This window comes from Falco peregrinus, chromosome 2 (assembly GCF_023634155.1).
Source record: "Falco peregrinus isolate bFalPer1 chromosome 2, bFalPer1.pri, whole genome shotgun sequence".
NCBI lineage: Eukaryota > Metazoa > Chordata > Aves > Falconiformes > Falconidae > Falco > Falco peregrinus.
The window spans coordinates 11254508-11274390 of NC_073722.1; the positions used below are offsets into that span (position 1 = coordinate 11254508).

The window sequence follows — 19883 nt, forward strand, 5'->3', positions numbered from 1 at the left end:
GAGCTGGAGAAGCATGCAGCACTGCCTGGATTGCAGCTGTCTGGATGCTTCAGGTGACCAGCAGAATGGGGTCCCAGGATCAACATTTGAGACCAGTGAACAGACAGCATCAGAAGCTGGGAAAAATGCTGCAGGGGGATCAGCTAGCAGCTGGCAGTACAAGAAAGAGGGAGAAAAATCCCTGGAAGCAGCAGAACAGAGCCAGCCACCTGGCAGGACAGGGAAAGAAAGGACCTGATGAGAAGCTGCAGCTTCTTCCTTTGCTTTTCTGATGATCTGAGCTCGAAACAGCAGCACACTTCTTCTGCAGATGCTTAGACAACATAAAAGCATACTGAAGTCAGCAGACTGCAAACAAGCCTAACAACGTAGTATAATTTCTGTGTTCCTGGTAGAGCTGGCCAGGATGTTTTCAACTAATCACAGTTTTAGCAAAATATGCTGTTTCACCTAAATTAAGACATTTACTGGAACCTGTTTCTCTCAACAAAACTTTAAATGAAAATTTGTCTGAAGACCAAGGTCATCGAGTAAATCTCCTTCTGTTCTGCCCCATTTCTCACAATATTTGAAGGTGGTTTTTTTTAATTTCACCTGCTTACCAAATGAAAGTAAATCACAATTCTCAAAAACTTTCACCAATAGGAATTTGTGAAGAAACCCAAACCAAATCCAGTTCCCATCTCATAAAGATTTCAAAATCCCATTACATTCTAATCTATTCTCTCCATCCCAACACCAGGAAAGCAGTGTCTGCATAAATCCGCGCTGTGCAGACATCAGTCAATATGTAGGTAAAAGAATCACAGAACAAAGCAGGGAAAACATGGCCACTCTCCCCTCTTCAGGTGAAAGACCTAATAAACAGCAGTGCTTAAACTCAAAGACGACTTTAGAGGGAAGATGCATTATACTTGTGGAAGAACTTCTGTAATTCATTTTCATATTGATTTATCAGTACATAATATTCATTTGGCTGTCACTAAGCTCATTCCCCGAGTTCAGTAGTACTTTTTCTGCCAAAGATGAAAAACAATTAACTTCTCTGAGAGGGAACAGAGAACAAAACTGTGGCACTTACTCCTTTCTCTGGTTCATGGGCCTTGTCGCAGCTTTATTTTAATGTAAAATTTTCTTCTTTTTATTTTGAGAATTTCAGTGCTATACCTTCTATCATTTATTGCTTTGATGGCTGATTTCCTGATAACATGCAGCCAGGCAGCATATCCTTGATATGAACTGTATACAGGCTTATTTTTTAAAAATCTTCCAATACTGTACTCATTATCCAGAACAGAGGCATGGATCACAGGAAGACATACTTAAAAAGAAACTTTTTTAGGTAAAACCTGATACTATAGAATAGTATAGATAGTATAGAATCAATAACAATTTATTTTAAAAATGTTTCTGAAAAGAAATGGGAATTAATTAGGTTCCCTGGCATAGGGAAATGAAGTAATTTTACTGTGCAGTGATTTCTCACTAAACCAAGGAGAATTGGTAGAAATTTCAGGAATCCCTTAGCAAACTCTGAAACGCCAGCTTTCAAAAGCAAGATTTTTGAAAGATGCTTAAACGTCCAATAATCTGAATGATCACAGCAGGAAACTTTGAAAGTACACTGAAATCAATGAGTTAGGAACCTAGACACAACTAAAATACCAGTCCAGCTAAATCTTTAAACACTTCATACCTTTAAAAAACTCTAAGCCTGACAGCTTCATCAGTTATGAGAGTACAAATTAAGACCCCTAAATCGTGCACGTGCTTTTGGTAAGTTTTCATACTATAACAGAATTAGATTAATTTTTGTATAATTTGATGAGTGGAGGACAGAAAGCAGATGTTATTGGTCTACACTGTGAGGTACAAAGTCAGAACCGCGATCCTTTCCAGTGGACTGCTGAATGGGGGCAAATTCTTTAAATGTAAGGACAAAGTCAGGATGGCTAATGCAAATAAGGAGCTGGAAAATAGAAATGGCTGTATCCAGAAAGGATACACCCAGAACTGTATGTGCTCAAATAGGAGCAAGTGGAAAACCCTAAGATTCTTAAAGAATTGGTGCAAGAAAACCTTAGTATTACAGCAAAACCTACAAATTAATCAGTCCAGGCCACAGGAATAATGCATGAGTAAGAAACATAAAATTTATATAAGACGAGGGGAGGCAAATCCAGCTGCAGATGATATTTTAGTGAAGTAGACAAAGTGAGCTTTTTGATTATTTGGATGACAGGCATAATCCTGGAATTTACCTTTTTTAACAAAGTGAATTCAAAAGAGAGAAGAAAGTTCAGTTCTCCTTAGCATCTCTTTCTGAAGATAACTTGCATTATTAATAAAAGACTAGATTATATTCCTCTGAAGAAAAAGTAAGACTACTGTATCCCAAGCAGATGTGTTATTAGAGCTGACACTTTCCCATATTACAGCAACTTTTGAGGCTTTTATTTCACAAAAATGTAAAAGTAGGATTAAAGGATGATTCTGGAGACAGGAAGAAGGGGCAAGTGGCATAAGGGAGAAGTTATGAGGAACTTCTCTTTTATGCAGTGTATTTTCTTTAACAATACTTTTATATAGGGGTTGGTTTTTTCCATTTTCATTTGTGTAGTCAGCTGGTCAGCTTTTTTTTTTTTTTTTTTTTTCCTGGACAATTGGTATGTAAAGAATGAACAAGGCAACAATAAAACCTTGAAAAAATTATGTTAGGGATTTTTTTATCAGGATATAATATAGAAAGGAAATGATAAGATGAATTTAGCAATAAAGAAGTGGAGTTTAGAAGAAGAGCAGTCGTGTCTCATTAACTGCTATATTAAAGGGGATACTTGTAATGTCTCCTTTTTTAACTTGCAAACATTACCAAACTCTAAATCCTGGCCCAACAAATTTTAATGCAAGGAATAAAGCAGAGATTCAAACACTGAATTATGTTCAGATTTAGTTCAGTATTAGCTCTATTCTTTTCTTACAGTTGAAAAGGAAGATTGGAGAGTGAAAGTCCCCAGCTAATTGGAAAAATGTAAATGAAAAAAATTCAAGACATTAGTCAAGGGGCACTGCAAGTATGGCTCATCAGCATCACTCTATGTGTACCTCATACCGTTGGCCTTGAATGCATATGTGCATTTGTTCCCAGGTCCTCTCATCTCCAAACTGAAATTCTGTATGTAAATAAGCAAACTGTCAAGAAAGATGTTAACAGGACTGTTACGGAATGAAAGTAGGATGCTGGTGACAGAGAAATTTGATATTGTTGGAGAGGCAGAATTAATTCTTGGCTTAGTACTTCCAAAGAAAGCTAAAGGTCACATCCTGAAAAATGCAAAGGTGAAATGTTAAAAGGTTTTATGATGACGATGCTAAAGCAGACAGATCATTTAAAGTATCTGAAGTTTGCAAGCCTTTATAAATTCAAGTAAGTTATAAGCCAGGATGGAGGAGAAAAGAACAGGAACTTTTTATACTTGCTTAATCCTTGATAGTCTTGAAAGTGCCCAAACAGGGTTAGTGATTTAGTATTGATATTTACAGAAAAAAATCCCAAATGAGTAGTGCAGACCTATACACTCAGTAATATTAAAGTAGAAATATCAATAAGAAATGAGATACTTACACATAATTTAGAGCTATTTGAAATAGCTGAAGGCAGCATGGTTTCTGGAAATAAATCTCTCCTTCGCTGACATGCATTCTGGCCAGAGGGAAGAAGAATTGAGTTAGCCTGTAGGTAAAAGCAGAAGAGAATTTTAAGGAGACTTTGAGTTAGTCCTAATCTACAGCACATCTTCTCAAATTTGAAGCTCACAGATCATTGTGTTCTGGTCCAGGTTTGGGATAATTTCTTGGTAGATGAATGAAGTATTCAATGGGACTTTGTTCTGAAGTCAGCTATATTAGCATGCTAGCAATTCAGTCCATGTTTCATCCTTACCAAGGACTTATTTTACATATATTATGGAGCCATGAAAGTTATCTAATCTGTATGAGCAAACTTAAAGGTAGATGAGTTTTACCAGTTATAACCATCATTGACTCATGATGGTCACTGTGATACACCGTCCAACTTTGAATTGCAATGAAATTCAGTGAACTACTAGCCATCAGTGGGTTAGCAGAGCTTCTACTGTGTCTTGGGTAGTTCTTGTTCTTTCAGCATGCTTTATGACTTAGACACCAAACAGTCTGAAACCCCCCCACACACACACCCCACCACCAAAAATGGATTAGAGTAGGAATACTTTATCTTCAAAAGGACCATTGTTACTATTCAGTATCTTATTCCAAATATTGTATCTTTTCATCTTAACTCATGTAACACCTTTATTACCAGACCCATGCTGGAGGGTCATGTCTCCGCCACCACCTCTCCTCCCTGACTTCCAGATAAGTGAAACAGTGCACAGAATAGTTATTAGATTAGCAAAGCTAACATGCTAAATTTAGAAGGAGCTACCAGACTTTTATTGGATAACTAATTTTTGTAAGTGATAATGCTTTAAATGGCAATGTAAAAGGTGTGTATTTCCAGACATCCTAAACATCTTGTGGACAAAGCAAGTGAGAACAGTGCACCAAGAAAAGGTTTTCCAATACTGTAATACCGAGAGAGAAGAGACAGTGAGATAAATATATTAGATTCAGAAAAAAAGTTTCTACAACAGTCATCAACAAGAAAGCCCTTCCCATCAATTTCTGGGAAAAGAAAGAAAAAAAAAAAAGAATTAAAAATTACATTTCCCATCCAAACTTGAGAAGCAACCATCTAAAGCAATTTTGAATGGTCTGGCTTACTTTTGGCAGGCTGTGAGGTCAGAAGAATATCAAGGAGGAGTTTCACTGGTGCAGATCCTGAGTCTGAACAGATTTACTGTTTGCCATAGGTGCTGGTGTTATAAAGACGTAGACTTGGCACACTGTCAAAGTTTCAAGAGGACTTAGAAAGTGCTATGCATGGAAAGGCTGTTGAATTCACAGCCTGAATATCACCCTAGAAGAATAGGTATCATTGGGTATGATTCCTGTCTGGAAGAAGCAGATGATCTTTCTTGTATATGGAAAACCAGCATAAGCCAACAATCTTCCCTGCTCAAAAAAAGTAGATCCCTTGACCCATGTAGAATTAGTATTTATTTTAGCAAAAATTCTTTATTTCAGTCATGGAGGAGTTCACCTGGCATGAAAAGACAAGGTGTACCTGGTGTACAGGTAATATCTTTTCAGCTCAGCAGCAGCTGGCTCAATAATTCCCCTAATACTCCTGTCATGATTTCAGCACATGGAGAGAAACTGAGGAAGAGACCCACACAGCTGCCTGCTGAAAGCCCCATGAGTTCAGCCTACCCACTTACTAATTCTTGCTTTCACATTAATAGCATAAACAGTAGTTTACAGTTTATTCAGCCACCTGGATTTTCTTATTCAGATTTTTGAAACTATACCAAGAACAAATTCAACCCCTTGTTGGTTTTGTTTTTTTCTTTCAATGTTAACTAAATTAGGTCTTGAGCATCAGCTTAACAGAGTTTAATTGCTTGTTTTCTCAGAGCACTTCATCTCTGGAGAGCCAGAGGTCTTGCCTGTTAAAAGTATTTCCATGTCTTAAGTAGATGATGGACTTTAAAGGAACTGGAATTAGTGAAATACCCTCATGATGGAGTTTATAGGTATCCCCAAAACAGTGTGATTTAGAAGACGCATTGTGTTTCCAAAGATATTAGATAGGTTGTGCTTCTCCTAGCAATAGGTGTCATGTTTTTGTCTATAAAATATGGAAATTGCTTTCAGATCTGGAGCTGAAAATAATACCTGGGTAATATATTCAAGAGAGCGTCTGTACTTGTGCCTCAGCTAGTAATCGTGTTTATAAGGCTGTCATTATTGCTCTTTGTTTGAGCTCTGTTAATATATATGTATTTTTCAAAAGAGAAGTACAACACAACATTTTCAAGTCTTGCAAAGTAAACTATCATCCCAGGCCTTAGTGTTAAGAGAGGGAAAGCAAGCGTCGAAAAGACAGGGAGCTGTTTCTCATTAACTATTGTGAGATGTCAGCAAGATTAAGGTGTCAGGGTTTAGAAAGATGAAGAAGAAAAGAATTACTTAGCAAATAGGCATAAATGAATATAAAATGTGAATAGAGGGTTCTAGCTTCTTCGAAGGGTAAAAATAGGCCAGTAGACTTTACATTGTGCTATAATCAACTCATCCACTCGATCCTGACCTTCATCTTTATAAGGTGAGACTAGCGGGAGCAAAATGTTACCGTACAGGCAATGCTGGGAACTTTCAGAACCATTATTTCTGAAAAGAAATGAATATTCAAAGGCCCTTTTGACATAATGAAGGTTAAATCCTATATAGAGTTTTGCAGGCCCATGCGAGCGCTGTCTGGGGCTCCAAAATAGCCTGAGTTCAGCCTGTCTGCGAGCTGCCTGGGAGCTGTACGGCCATGTTCAGTCCAGGGCCGATCCTGTGCTTAAACTGGTGGGAAACGGAACATTACAACCCATCTCACAAATGCAGCTACAAAGGTGGGCAGAACAAGAGGCCTGCCAGGAAGGAAGCGTCACATAGGCATACATACACCCATCCAGGGCAGTCGCTCGCCTGCAGAGCGTTTCACAACTGACTCTCAGAAACCACTTCAGGTACTGCCTGCTAATACCTGCAAACTGCCAGCTCGTACCATCCATGTACCTTTCACCTTGCCTGGAAAATACCTGAGTTCAGTTAGGGAACTATGTTTGCAGCTGCACCTGCTAAGGAGAGAAAGGTGACACCATTTTTTCTAGAAGACAAGTAATCCCAGGCAGAAACCACCATTCCTGCTTTTCAGGAGGGGGGGGAGAGGGGGAAAGGACAACAAACAATTTCTTGGCTGCCAACAAAGGGTACAGTAGTAACACAGTGCCACTTCAGAAAACTATTATTATCCTTGTGCAAATGAGTCTTAGCAAATTGTGGACAGCATTCCTGTGTTGTTTTCACCTGACTTGAATTCACAACAGTCACTTACAAGTACAGTGGCCTTCCGTACCTAGGCTACTGCTCCACAGCCATGAACAAGCCATTTCTGAAACCGAAGGCCACTTCTAGCATCTTCCATTGATTTAAATTATGAACCAATTTAGCTAGGCTGATGTAAACCCCAATATAATTACTTTGTATCAGATTTATGCAGACAAGAAAAGATACATCTGTTCCCTCAGCAACAGTTTCGGTCCAGAAATTGTGTAGGCAGTGTATTAGCTTGTGGCCAGCCTTCAGCAATAATAATTAACTCGTTTTGCGACTGAAGCTGCTGGAAGAAGGTTGGACACACATCGCTCAGGACAGCTCTAAATCACACCTTTAACACTGATGAGATCAATTTATTTTCCACATAATGTTAGAAAAAGGAGTATACCAATGCCTCAAACCCAGTGCAAAGCATTTACCTCACACTTTCATTACATTGATAGAAAAATCTCATGTCTCCTTCCAGCGATGTACTTGCAGTCACTCTGTAGATCAGGTGTGAATTTGCTTTGTGTGTAGTGAGGTGCTGTTTGCTGTATGGCCAGTAACAGTGCTGGCAATTCCAAAAAGATAGAAAAAAAAAAGCGCTTCATTTTGCTAGCTGAGCTTGTAGCCCTTTGTTACCCACATGTATAAAGGTGCTCTTTGTTATGCTTTCATCTTTTTATTTATTTGGTTTGGAAATGTCCCTCTCTGTTTTGCTGTGTTATAAAAGCTTCGCTCTGTTTCCCATCTGCTGTCCTTGAGAGATCAATTGCGGAGCATTCATCAGTGGAAACATGAGGCTTTTTGCCACAGTTTCTCTAAAATTCATCTTGCCAGTCACATGCAAACTGAAATGGGTCAGTTTTCATCAGCCTTGGCATTGAGCCCTTGTGCTCTCCCATGAGCCCTGTCCAATCATTTAAGAGGGGTGGGAGTGGGAAACAAATTATGTGACTATTAATTCCAGTTTTCTTGTGCAGATGCCAGTACATCAAAAATAGATCTCCCTGGGCCAGAGCACTTTGTCATGTTATCTGGAGTAATACTAGTTTGTGAATTATGTCTGGTCAGTTTAGTGTCTCAGTTTGGTCACATTAATCTCTTTGACCACTGCCTGAATCACTGAACTCTGCCATCTCATTTTTCATCTTGCAGAAAGAAGTTGTCTGACTTTTTGTCTAGTGCCTGGCACAGCGATTGACCCCATAGCAGTCAGAGGAGCCCAGAGGTCTTACAGGCGGCAGCAGGACCAGCCACAGAGGGTACTGCCTCATCAGCCTCAACTATCTCATCCATCCCTTAATGGCCATGCAAACAGCACAGTAACCCCAGATGATGTAAGCTATCCCATTTCACGTACCTTAGCATGTTAACAACTTGCTGCCTGTCCCAAGCTGTATGAACACAAAAAAGTCTTGAATGCACAGACAAAAAATAATTTTTAAGTACTAGAGAATTCTATATTTATACACATGATTTGCATTGCCAACAATATGCTTCCCTGCGTTCCTGTATTGAGAAAATAGCCAGCTAAGCTAAGCATTCACTCAGTATATATAACCTTGATAAGCCCATGTTGCAGATATAGTTTTGAAATTGCATTTTTATGGACCTATCTAGGTTTATTTGCCTTAGATGTTTAAATGATCCATAGATTAGGAAATACGATTGATAATTTCAGTAAATAGTTTAGAAAAATCCCTACAGAAGGTTCAGAATACATTTGCAAGTGAAACATGTCATCCTGCCAGAGGATTAATTTTGACTTTGTTGTCAGTAAAAATATATATTTCAATATGCTTCTTCTTAAACCAATAAGTGTTAAAATACACTTTTTCAAAAATTAGAAGTTGTATTTAAAATAGAGTCTTTTTCAATTAAATGTGTACAGTTAAGACAAGTAAAAAAAGTCTTTCTACTGTGGAAACCTATAAAAGGTAAGAATGGAAAAGAACTTACCTGCTAATGCTACAGAAATGTATAACACAAGCACCTAGATACTGTTGTATGGTATCAACTCAAGATATTTTAGAATAGAATAGTTCAGTTGGAAGGGATGTACAGTGATCATCTAGTCCATTTGGAAACTAGCCTGTACACAACGCAAGAAATATTAGGTTGCTTATAATAGCTATTTATCTAGAGGCCTTTAGAATGACATTTTATCAAAGAAAAAAAAATTACCTTTTCGCCTTTTTCTTGGAAAAGAACTCAGATCATTGGGTTTTATTTCTGCCATAAAGGAACAAGGGAATGTAGTTCCCTGTGAAAACATGAGTAGTAGCTTTGGGGTAAAATGAAGATTAACTGTCGCTAAAGGCAGAAAAAAGCCTAGCACATCCCCTTCCCTCCAGTCTCACTGTGTCATCCCTTTCCATTATTTTTTTTTTTTTTACAGTTGCCTCTGATTTCTTAGCTTCCCTGATAAAAACAAGGGGGGGTGGGGGTGGTGGTGGTCCTCAGAAGCTAAACAAATAGATTAACTACATTCCCATAAGAAAGAAATCCAAGTTCATGAATACATTCTTATCTCTATGAATTCCTTTGAGATTTTGAAAATTAGAGAAGTTGATAAACTTAAGATTTTGAAAGAGAAACTTGAACTGAAAAGTGTCAAAAGCAACAGTTTCCCAGAGATACATCACAATTTTGAGAAATGTGTCAGGATTTGATTTCACCTTATATGGAAATGATAAGTTGTCTTAAAAATAGAGATATATTTATCTGTTGTAGAAGGATGACCTTCCAGGATACCGCACGATGAATTAGATGTATTCATAGTGCTGGTAAGGGTGCTTAAAGTGGCTATATCTGAAGAATCTACCCATCTTTACAAGAGGGACTGAAGGGGAAGAAAAGTTGTCCAAGGGACAGCAGCTGCAAATAGCATACTTTTTCAAAAATTCATCTGTGATCAAGATTATCAGCAAATCAAGGATTTGTTAATAATGCAATATAAGCCACTACTAGCTGCTTTCGTATCTGTTACAGAGGTTGCTACATTGCTCAAAATAGGATAGAATAAAACTGTACAAGCACTAAACTCAGCTTTCTGATAAGCAGGTTTTAAAACACAGTATGATTTGTTCTAACAGGATCTTCTTTAGTAAACGGTGAAATGAAGTAAGAGAAAGGAATAGATAGTGAAATGCAAGACCTAATATTTCCAAGGAAAATCTTATTTGCTTGAACACGGAAAAGAGCTTTTAAACATTACGAGCCAACCACAGCGATCAGTAAAACCCGGGTGTCCTCATATTCTGGGCATGGATGTTCAACTTTGTAAAATTCAGTCTATTTCTCTATAAGGCTATGCCTGAAACAGATATTAAAATGAAGCTGAAATATAGAGTAGGGTCTGCTTTGGGGGGAAGAACTGAGAAAGGCTAAGTTGTGAATTGAAGCCAATATTTCATTGCTAAAGATCAACTGTGTTAAAAATAGTGAGAAATTTAGAGGAAGAGCTAACTTTGAAAGAATCACCCTCGAGACAGGACAGTAAACCTCCAACTGCCCTAAAAGAGCTTTTGCCAGGAATTTAGTTACAAAAGTTTATTTCATCAAGGCAAGTTGTCAGTCAGCAAGTATTCTGTTCCAACACTTCTGAGTTTCTTGCGAAAAGATACACCACAGATTTATACCCAAGACAGAAATGACAAAGGTCAGTTCAAGAGTGGAAGAATATTTCAGAATTACTCAAGCTTTCTAGCTTTGTTTAGCACAGTCAGGGAAAGGAATACCTCTCTACATAACAGAAGGTCATAACGAGCACCGTGTTAGGGCCCTGCTATATCAAAACCACAATATTGATAGCATCCCCGTGACAATAGAAATGCGAATGAAATAGTGAGGAATAACTGCATTTATGAAAGGGCTCTTTTATGAAATATCTCCGCTTGGGCCACTTGCCTCTGTCAGTGATACACTGGTGGAGAAAATATTGCTGTTGAGACGTGCTGTCAGTGCCCATAACCTCTCTGGCCAGTGACAGGGTAAAAGTGGGGAAGTTTTAGGAAGTGGCACTGTAGCCTGGTCTTTGCTTTGGGAAATTCCTTCGGACATCAGGTGGAGTTGAAACACGGAACTGCTACTCTACCTAAAGACCATTCTCCTGAAGGGATGACCTGATCCCACGGTCAGTGCAGCATGTGGTAGATGTTTCTGCTATTTGAAGTAAGAATATTCATCTCTTTATACAGATGCCTTATCTTCCAGACAATGCAGTAATCAAGGCTCAAAGCAAGACTGACACGGACAAATCAAGGTTTTCTTGTTTACTCAGCATGCAAGGACCTAAGCTGCATGAACATAGAGACACAAACAGGCAAAACTACAGGTGCCTGCACTCTGCTCCTAACTTCTAGTATGGGTTCCACCTACACCAGGCAGATTCTCCAGACTCGTCACTGAAGCGTAAAGTTGTTAAGCAACCTTCTGAATGGAAGGCTGTGATTGATCAGAAACAAGACTGATTTTAATGTGGATTGCGTTAATGAGAAAAACACGAAAGGACATTGAAGTATCATGTTGAGGGTAGCACATCCAGGAGGACAGCAGTGACTCTCCACAGTCTCAAAACAGCAGCAACTCTCTAACTCCACCCTAGAGTCATCTCCAGGAGGGCTGGGCAGTCCAGCAGTGGAGACTGACTCACAGCCTTCTTTATGGTATCTTTGTTATTTATGAAATAGATAGGATTTCTCCCTGTCTCTTACTAGCTAATGATGTATCTGTCACTGGATATTGTCCCAGTTATCAAATCAGATGATGCAAAAAGAACTTTAATTTCCTTGCTGGAGTTCTAAAATGGATGAGGAGAATTTTAGGGTGAGCTATCATTCCAGCCTAAGGACATCTGGAAGTACCAGCCATACTGGGAAGAAATGAAACTGAAACTTCTGTCTGGTTCAAGGGGCTCAGAGAAATCCAAAGTTCTGAAAGAATTATTTACTTTAAGTAATGATAAGTAAACAAGTGGATCTTCTACCTATTGCGCTGGGTGGAGAAAAAATGACACTCCTTTGGATAATCAGGGCTGAGCAGAATTTAACAAAATTAAGATAACTCTTGCAAAGTGTATTTGGGTTTCACAGACAAAATTTAAAGAGCAGACTGATTAAATATATTCCAGAATTTACTTGTAAGAACAGACATCTCAGTAGAGCAATCACTATGTGATTACTTTAACTGCCACAAGAAGGATATAAGGAATGGAATGTAGCTACATAGATGCTGTCTCACATGATTATTTGCAAGAAATCCTATGAGGAAAAAAAAAAGAAAATCAAATAATGGACAGAAGGACTAGCGGAAAGTATGAAAGAAGTGCTTATGGAGTTAGGTGCAATTTGCAATACAGGTTGCCAATGAAATATACAGAACGTCAATATTTTCTTTAGAACCTTAGATTAAAGATTTAAGCGATAACGTTGAAGATGGGAACCGGAGTGAGAGTTGCTGCTGGGGAGAATGCTGCAACTATCAGACATATTCACAGTGAAATGGTAGTGATGCTTAATGTCCAGTTTAACAAGTTTAACAGCAAAGAACAAATTGTTCACAAAATTAAAGCAGTCGATTGATCACTGAACCTTTCAGTTTCGTAGGCTGATATGGGCTGGAGTGGCTGGGAAGTAGTTTCCTCAATAAGTGGAATGAATACCTCGATGAATAGCTTCATTGTTGGCCCCCAAATACCCTACCTCACATTTAGTCACATTAGGGATCAATCCAAGTCACGTTTTCATTCGCTGTTTTCCTTTACCAGACTGGAAATCCTGAGAGTCCTGTTGAACCCAGATGAAGAAGAAATGGAAATTATATTAGCATTGAATGCACACTTCCAAAAGAAATACATGTGGGTAGACCAAACATATAAATTCTGATTTTCTTTATTTTGAAAGAAATTTTGTATATTAGCAAAAGTTTATACAGCTCTATCGCTCTTTTCCCCATCATAGCTTATTGATTAAATTCACTGAAAAGCCTCTGCAAGAGGGAAGTTAATGATTCAAAGAGACACATAAGTGCATTTTAAGGATTGCTAGGAAGATAGAGTAGAAGTATGTGTAGACAAGGGACTATGGCAGTTCTTGTGGAGCAATAAATCACACAATGAATGTGATGTAGCCCTGATGAGTGGCAGCCATCTGCACCCTCCCATCCTGGCACCTAAGAGGTACAAGCCTGATGGTGGGTTTTTCTCTGTTTATTCCACACTTACTATACTTTCACTGTAGAATGCACAATTTGCATTGTAATGCTAGGTACTGTAAAACACGGCTATTAAGGGAGAATTTTCTAAATTAAGAATGGCTCAAGCCTAACTAAGTATCGCCAGAATTAGATTATGTTACTGGGAACTCAGACAAATCATGCTCTGAGTTGTTCAGAAAACCTGCTGGTGAAGGTGTTCAAAAGGTGGAATAAATAGAATAAATAATAAAATCAGAACTTTCAATTGAACTTGTCTTGTCCTTGTACCGTCTTTGAGGGCAACCAATAGATATGTTTTCAAAGGCTGTTCCAGTGGTTAGAGCAAGGGACATCTGCATTTGAATCACAGCACATGCAAAGAGTTTATGTCAAGAATCATTACCACTTAAACGAGGGTCATCTGGTATTTCAAAAGAAAAAAAAAACAACCCCAAACCTCTTCTCATGGCAGGGATTATGGCAATGTAAGATGAGTCTAAGCTCATAGTCATGCACAAGGGCTAGACTGCTTTGCCCACTCCTGTTAGGCAGCATGAGTGTGATACTCAGCGTGTTGGTTGGCTGAGCTCTCCAATGGGCGCTGTAGTTTCTCTGAGACAAGGCTGCTTCCACAGCTTGTATTTGTACAGCACCTAGCACTGTGATTTGTTCTGAAAGCACGTGGTACAAAGAATATATTATAATTGTAGTGGCTTCCTAACTGAAGTCCTAAGTCAAACATGTCAGAAGTAATGAAACTAGATTGGAGAATGACTGATAATACTAATCATTACAGCTATGATAGATTTGAGAGTCTTGAAAATGTACATGGCTACAGCTATTTCTGGAAATAATGATTTTGAGAACTGCCCGTTTCCTATGTTAATCTCACTGCTTGATTAATGCTGGCTCTATCACTCCGAACCATATAAATCGAGTAGTAACGTCATTGCACCTTTTTAACAACTCCAGAGCAACTGTTAAGTTTGATTTGACAACTGTGGTGTCTGCTTAGTTTAGCAGAACTTATGGCGGAGAGTCCTAGAAGATTCCAAGTGCATTTATTAATTTGATATAAAATGCGTGAAAGAAGCACGCAGAGTTATTTCTTTGTTTCCTCCCCTCAAAATTGCAACTGGGCCAGTAACTCTTAATACAAAGTTAATTTAGTCAAGATACTTGGGAGCCACTTGGCTCTGTTTCTAAATTCCTCCCTTTGTCCTTCGCAAAGCTCTTTGAAGTGTTACTCTGCGAGGTGGATGTTGTAATGAGCCTGTTTCTAAGAGGATCAAAGTAGCAGAGCTGCCCAAAGCAGCATCAAAGATACACAACAGAGAGCCCTTTAATGAGCAAGAGGGACATGACTGTCTTTTCCCCAAAATAAACCCCTAAAACAGGATTTAGATTAAATATTTAAAATTGAAAATTATTTTATTTTGTCTGGAGCTTGCTAGCAGAAAGCAAAAACCTCAAAGGGAAGAGGAGACTTCTCCAGCTGACTCTGCTAAAAGTTAATGACTGGCATTTGCTCGATGCTTCACCACCACTTAATGAAGTCCAAATACCTGTGGCCTAAGCTAAAGGTGGCAGCAGCAGCCGGCACAGGCACAGGCAGAATAGCAGCCTCGTGCTAGAGCAGATTCCTTTCCCATGGATATGAAAATAGAAAGCAAACATACGGCAGGAAGCTGCGGCAAACTCTGCGGAGCGAGAAGACAGCTTGGAGAGGGAACGGGGGAAGGGTGGGAGAAAAAAAAAGGAGTGGGAGGCAGGACTGGACATGTAAATTATGTGCCAGGAAATGAATTCCTTATAATGTCTCTTGCCAGAAGCTAAATCCTAGCAAATGTTAAGTTGTCTTTTTTCCCTTTCTTTTGCTCTTTCCACTGTTCCGCTGAGGGTCAGGGAGGAAGGAGCAGGGACAGGAAGAGGGGCCATTCAGTGTTTACTTACTTATTGTGTGACTGAAGTGCTATATGATCCAGCTTTAACATTAGAAGGCATGTGACCCCATAAAAGTGACGAACAGGATAATATCCTGCTTCTCATTACACATGGTTTTTCGACTTACTTTATTTGGCCACGGGGATCCTTCAATATGTTCTGGGGATGAAATACCAGAAGAAATGTGTTTCTGTTCAGAGGCTGGATGTGCTTATTGCGCTGTGTTCAGTAATGAAATGGGGGCTTATTTTGTTTGACTCGATAGCTATCTGTGCAAATATTGCTTCAACTTAAGTTTGTGTTTGTTTAAGGAATCACCTACTGCATCTGTCAAGACTGCAGAAATGTATGCCACTGACCTGCGCTTAACTTGGCTATAAAATGAGAAGACTTGTGTTTAAGGTTAAACCTGTATGCAGGGTTGGGAGGGTTTTTTTGGAATTCAGCAGAAACTATCTGGCAGAAAGTTAAAAAACCCTAGTAGCAAGCCTTTAGCTGCCGAGCAAAGTACAATTCTAGCTTATGAGAAATCAATGATATATGATGCAGAAAACAGAATGACTAATGAAACTGGACACAAAATAGTTATATAATACATTAACATTTACTGGGCATTAAGCATGAAAAGTAGCCCAGGCAACTTTTTTCCTTCCCAGCCCACACAGTTTGGGATACCATATATCCCAGCATACGCAATGCCATGGACAAAACCAGTACCAGTTCCCTTGAAGAATTCTGTGGTAAAAGCACTGGACACTTCCAGAACTAAGGAACACATATCTGATCTTTTTTTCTTTTTTAATTAACTGCAGCACTGCAATGGTCATGGGATTTTGTACATAGTAATGTTTTTTAACTTAAGTAAAGTTAAGTAAAATGCTGCTTTTCAGCAAAAGGCGCTGAGAAACCAGAATTTCCAGTGAAAGAAATTGCCTGGAAAGCACAGCTCCCACTTTCTTTACTTCACAGGGTAAAAAGTACATGGCTCTTCCTAGAGTACTGTTATCTCTGGAAATGTAAATATTTATGAATGCTTTTATCATATTGAAATCAATAAGTCTTCAGAGCTTTAAAAATTAACTAACTTTCTGCATATCCATTTCTAATGAGGATTTGTTAACTTGACAACAATTGGTTAACCTAATAACATTGGAAAATCTTGACCGTTGTGACCTGGTTGACATTTTACAGCAGATACAACTTCTAAGACATTGATAGCGAATACACCTTCTGAAGTTGTCCACTGTAGAAATAGTATATGTACACTCATGTATATATGTAATTCATCATCCATGTGTTTGTGGGTCCACCACTATTGAATTGCTTGAAAAGATTTTGATGCTACAAGTGAAAACAGAAATTCTTAGCATCCACATTCGTCTTTTATGTTCACATTTCTATCTCCTAGAACATAAACCACTAAAGAATATATAAGATGTAAAGAACATAGCAATAGAAAAAGAAAGCCTTTGCAATATCAGTTTTAGATGTGAGATAACATATAAACACAAGAACAAAATGAATAAGAATATCAAATGAGATGTCAGGCTTTTGAACTTGGATTGTTGAAGGCTAATCTTCACAAAGAGCATCAGTCAAGGCTTTGACTCACAGGGATTTGGGTGCAGAGGAGATGCAGGGCCTACATCATTCCACTTTCTTCATATGGTATGAAATATGTTTGATTTAAAGTGATTGTCTAGAACTGTTCCATCTTAGTGTCAGTTCTTCACAGTGTCTTACAAAAAATTAATAATTTTTTAAGAGTGACTTATTCCCCCCTGAATGTTAAGCCCTTTTTGAGCACCATGATTTCTACTGATTTCTTCTGCTTTAATACCAAGTATAGCCTATATTACTCAGTTCTGGTAATGCCCTAACTGAGGAATAACAACTGTTACATAAGAATGTTTTATTTCCCACATGGGTTGAAAGAATCCCTAAGAACCTTTTAAGCACTCAGCTTGAATTGTATTGATCTGTTTTCCTTACTAACACAGATTAACTATATTTTAAATTAAAACAATTGGAAAGCAGAGTTCTACTCAGCATATACAAGCAATCATTTCTTAAAAGTGCTAGTTCAAGCATTTTTTGCTATACCTGTAAGGTGGCTACATCTTGCTTTTGAAAATTTTGGGTACGAAATGAAAAGGACATTTCACTGAAAACCATATGATTAGTTAGTGTCAAGTTCTGGCATATTGCTCTCCCAGGAAATTACTGTACTAGTTTAGTTAGACAGTGTCTAAGCTATTTGCTGCAGTCTTGTTGATTTAATGCTGCTAAAAATGAAGAGAGGAACATGTACTAATAGATGCTATATTAAGTGCTCCATAAAATCTTGTATACAAAACCAACTTGCAGCTTTCTCACACATGTGTTTCAAAATGTAAGCTTTCGGTACCATTAGTCATAGCTTTCAAAGGTTTCTCTGATAAACCAGTAATTGCCTAGTCCCTTCTGAGTAGTGGTTTTCCCATGAGTATCATCAATGAGAAACCTTCTTCCCAAAATCCACTTATGCTAGGGAAGAGTCAAGAACAGTTCCAACTGTCAAACCATAGGAAGGACCTACCTGGAGGCTGCAGGACAGTCAAGGTACAATGAACACTGTCAGCTACTTCCCCTGAAAAAAAAAAGCATAAAAATAATTACCACAGGCTGTAAATAGATTATGTATACACATAAAATACGCTTAACTTTCTACAGATATCCCGTATGAAATCTTACTGTCATTACAGTTATTGATAGGACATAATTTTTGTAAATGATGAGGCACCCGATTATGATACTTCAATAAACGGGATATAACAATGTCTTCGTTGTCAAAACCATGAATAACAGCAAGTGGAAACCAATGCTTTTTGGCATTTCTGTGCTACCCAGAATCATGAACCGAGATGTCTGAGTAAAGCAGTTTTTGTCTAACATCCTGTCAAATGATTTTCCAAAACTCTGTATTCAGTGAAAATCAAGACAGATGTCATATCCTTATGCAGTAATAAACACTGGTTCAGATCCCCTGGCCTCAGAGATGCTCTGTAGCAGTGGTACCTGAAGCAAGCTATCTTTGATGCTTTAGCTTCCTTTTTGAAAAACTAGGCAAAACTACCCACATGCAATACAATTACCACAGGTTTCTAATAGGGACTCACAAGCAAGCCATACTGAAAATCTTGTGGGAGCTGCTGAAACGGGGGTTTTTTTTGCATTAACATGTTTTACCTACATTTGAAGCGCTAGCTCCTTCTCTGCCTTTAAACATAAGGAAGTTTTACTAGGTAGCCCAAACAGAATATTGGGAAAGTAATTATCAGAAAAAAAAGACATCTGACAAAATGAACTGTAATTTGCTTTTATGCTTCTGATCTATACTGAGACTGAGTACTTAGGAAAATCAAATTGTTAGAGAATTTGCTTGACCTTGTTAAAAATGTTCCATTTCACTTTGGGTCAAGTTCTTGACCATACAATACTGTGTTAACAGTTTGCTGCAAATACAATGAGGTGCTACATACTTCAATTCTATTCAATTAAGCTTATGAACACTACATTTTAAGATTGTTTCATCATACCTGGCATTCTTGAGGGTATTAAACTCATAGCTATAATGTGGTATTTTAAAAATTAAATTTTTCTAACTCAATATCACAAATTATGCTACAGTCCATTTAAATCTTATGTGTAAATCAAGAGCAGTTTGGTCAAATTCTGTGATTCTATAAAACATTTTAAAATTGTTGAAATGGTATGTTTTACTCAATAATTTCCTTTACATTATAAAGCACTGATTCAAACATGATAAGAAGGTACTCTTTCACATTAGTTGTTATTTATATTTCCAGCTTCCTCTCTAGAGGTATCAGCAGGTTAAGGATTAGACAAACTCATGGTCAACAGGTCATCAAACGGACTAAAAGGGGGTACATTCCTGCCTAGTTCTAAAACAGCTAGTAAACCAATTCTGCATGTCAAGGAGCTGAGGGGACTGGACTACTGGAAGAGCATAGGCTCACGTGTCCTTCCCCATGGCACTTCTAAGAGAGTTCTGTGATAGATGGGCCACTGGTCTGGCCCATCAGAACATTTCTTCCTTTCTTAGTAATAAAAGATAATCAAAAACAAACAACAACAAGAAATAAAAATATTGCTTACCTCTCTGTTTTTTTGTGTAAATTTGTCCTTCTCTTCCTACTGTAAAAACAGCTGGAGAAGGAGAATACTGAAAAAATGTGCTTGTGACTAACAGTGATTTATAATGCGGGGTCAGAATTTAGCTCAAATGCTGCTTTTCTCTTCAAAAAGCAGCAGCATTTTTTAAGGCGATTAGCAGTTGCAGTGTCTTTTCATTTCATAATATGAATTATTCCTAGCATGGACAAATAAAGAGAAAAAATGCAACAACAAACAACTAACACAATAGTTCTTTTGTGACCACCACCAATCCACAAAAATATTATTTTCCTTTCCTTTCTTCATCTGCATATGTATTTATTTGCAGAAGGCAAAACACAACTATATAGATCATTTAAATTCTGAAAGATATGAAACTTGGATGACTCAGTGGAAAGTTCTCAGAAATAATCTTGATGAAGTGGTTTTATTCATCTCATTCTACTTTTCTCAAGGGCTGACATACGCATAAAAGGGGAACATGATCCCTTGCACATGTTCTCCATGAGGACTGTGTGTAGCACAATCATTAACTTAAAACAAGCTTTGCTGAC

General features: G+C 38.1%; 1 protein-coding gene across 3 annotated transcripts in view; it reads right to left on the bottom strand.

Moving 5' to 3' along the window:
* Positions 1–19609, bottom strand: part of PCDH18 (protocadherin 18) — a 49330-nt gene extending 29721 nt beyond the window's left edge. Inside the window, exons 1-4 of one of the 3 annotated variants that reach the window (XM_055796525.1) lie at positions 19312–19609; positions 17732–17782; positions 12754–12800; positions 3626–3733 (exon numbers count right to left, since the gene is read on the bottom strand). The gene's annotated coding sequence lies outside the window, so the exon portion shown is untranslated. Of the gene's footprint in view, positions 1–3625; positions 3734–6676; positions 8197–12753; positions 12801–17731; positions 17783–19311 lie in introns of those variants that run through there. The other 2 variants (XM_055796523.1, XM_055796526.1) reach the window with 2 other exon arrangements.
* Positions 19610–19883: the final 274 nt, after the last annotated feature.